Here is a 2,745-nt window from a genome sequence, read left to right on the forward strand (position 1 = left end):
CGGTTCACTGGTTCTTGAGTTATTGCGTTCCCCGTCCGAATATCGCATTGTTAGTTTGATATTCGCTAACCTTGACCTTGACCTTGAAGGTTATGACCTAGTGACCTGGAAATCGCTGTCACCCTGGAATCGGGGTCGAGGAATCGATTGAGATCATTTACAAGCCAATCGGACGGTAACTTTAGGCTGTAGAGCGTTCCCCGTCCTTTGACCTTGACCTTGACCTTGAAGGTCATGACCTAGTGACCTGAAAATCGCTGTTAATCTGGAATCGGGGTCGAGGAATCGATTGAGACCATTTACAAGCCAATCGGACGGTAACTTTAGGCTGTAGAGCGTTCCCCGTCCTTTGACCTTGACCTTGACCTTGAAGGTCATGACCTAGTGACCTGGAAATCGTTGTCAAGCTGGAATCGGGGTCGGGGAATCGATTGAGACCATTTACAAGCCAATCGGACGGTAACTTTAGGCTGTAGAGCGTTCCCCGTCCTTTGACCTTGACCTTGACCTTGAAGGTCATGACCTAGTGACCTGGAAATCGCTGTCACCCTGGAATCGGGGTCGAGGAATCGATTGAGACCATTTACAAGCCAATCGGACGGTAACTTTAGGCTGTAGAGCGTTCCCCGTCCTTTGACCTTGACCTTGAAGGTCATGACCTAGTGACCTGGAAATCGCTGTCACCCTGGAATCGGGGTCGAGGAATCGATTGAGACCATTTACAAGCCAATCGGACGGTAACTTTAGGCTGTAGAGCGTTCCCCGTCCTTTGACCTTGACCTTGACCTTGAAGGTCATGACCTAGTGACCTGGAAATCGCTGTCAACCTGGAATCAGGGTCGAGGAATCGATTGAGACCATTTACAAGCCAATCGGACGGTAACTTTACGCTGCAGAGCGTTCCCCGTCCTTTGACCTTGACCTTGACCTTGAAGGTCATGACCTAGTGACCTGGAAATCGCTGTCACCCTGGAATCGGGGTCGAGGAATCGATTGAGATCATTTACAAGCCAATCGGACGGTAACTTTAGGCTGTAGAGCGTTCCCCGTCCTTTGACCTTGACCTTGACCTTGAAGGTCATGACCTAGTGACCTGAAAATCGCTGTCAACTTGGAATCGGGGTCGAGGAATCGATTGAGACCATTTACAAGCCAATCGGACGGTAACTTTAGGCTGTAGAGCGTTCCCCGTCCTTTGACCTTGACCTTGACCTTGAAGGTCATGACCTAGTGACCTGGAAATCGCTGTCACCCTGGAATCGGGGTCGAGGAATCGATTGAGACCATTTACAAGCCAATCGGACGGTAACTTTAGGCTGTAGAGCGTTCCCCGTCCTTTGACCTTGACCTTGACCTTGAAGGTCATGACCTAGTGACCTGGAAATTGCTGTCACCCTGGAATCGGGGTCGAGGAATCGATTGAGACCATTTACAAGCCAATCGGACGGTAACTTTAGGCTGTAGAGCGTTCCCCGTCCTTTGACCTTGACCTTGACCTTGAAGGTCATGACCTAGTGACCTGGAAATCGCTGTCAACCTGGAATCGGGGTCGAGGAATCGATTGAGACCATTTACAAGCCAATCGGACGGTAACTTTACGCTGCAGAGCGTTCCCCGTCCTTTGACCTTGACCTTGACCTTGAAGGTCATGACCTAGTGACCTGGAAATCGCTGTCAAGCTGGAATCGGGGTCGGGGAATCGATTGAGACCATTTACAAGCCAATCGGACTGTAACTTTAGGCTGTAGAGCGTTCCCCGTCCTTTGACCTTGACCTTGACCTTGAAGGTCATGACCTAGTGACCTGGAAATCGCTGTCAAGCTGGAATCGGGGTCGAGGAATCGATTGAGACCATTTACAAGCCAATCGGACGGTAACTTTACGCTGCAGAGCGTTCCCCGTCCTTTGACCTTGACCTTGACCTTGAAGGTCATGACCTAGTGACCTGGAAATCGCTGTCAAGCTGGAATCGGGGTCGGGGAATCGATTGAGACCATTTACAAGCCAATCGGACGGTAACTTTAGGCTGTAGAGCGTTCCCCGTCCTTTGACCTTGACCTTGACCTTGAAGGTCATGACCTAGTGACCTGGAACTCGCTGTCAACCTGGAATCGGGGTCGAGGAATCGATTGAGACCCTTTACAAGCCAATCGGACGGTAACTTTAGGCTGTAGAGCGTTCCCCGTCCTTTGACCTTGACCTTGACCTTGAAGGTCATGACCTAGTGACCTGAAAATCGCTGTCAACCTGGAATCGGGGTCGAGGAATCGATTGAGACCATTTACAAGCCAATCGGACGGTAACTTTAGGCTGTAGAGCGTTCCCCGTCCTTTGACCTTGACCTTGACCTTGAAGGTCATGACCTAGTGACCTGGAAATCGCTGTCAAGCTGGAATCGGGGTCGAGGAATCGATTGAGACCATTTACAAGTCAATCGGACGGTAACTTTAGGCTGTAGAGCGTTCCCCGTCCTTTGACCTTGACCCTGACCTTGAAGGTCATGACCTAGTGACCTGGAAATCGCTGTCAACCTGCAATAAGGAACGAGGAATCGAATGAGGGCATTTTCATCAAAATCGGTTCACTGGTTCTTGAGTTATTGCGTTCCCCGTCCGAATATCGAATTTTTAGTTTGATATTCGCGAATATCAATCTGCTGCTCAATTGATGGACGTCTCATAAGGAGCGAAAAAGCGACAAAAAGCATGAATTTCCCTATGGCGGCGGGCTGCCGGGTTGCCAGAC

This window comes from Amphibalanus amphitrite, unplaced genomic scaffold, assembly GCF_019059575.1.
Source record: "Amphibalanus amphitrite isolate SeventyFive unplaced genomic scaffold, NRLGWU_Aamphi_draft 000004F_arrow, whole genome shotgun sequence".
NCBI lineage: Eukaryota > Metazoa > Arthropoda > Thecostraca > Balanomorpha > Balanidae > Amphibalanus > Amphibalanus amphitrite.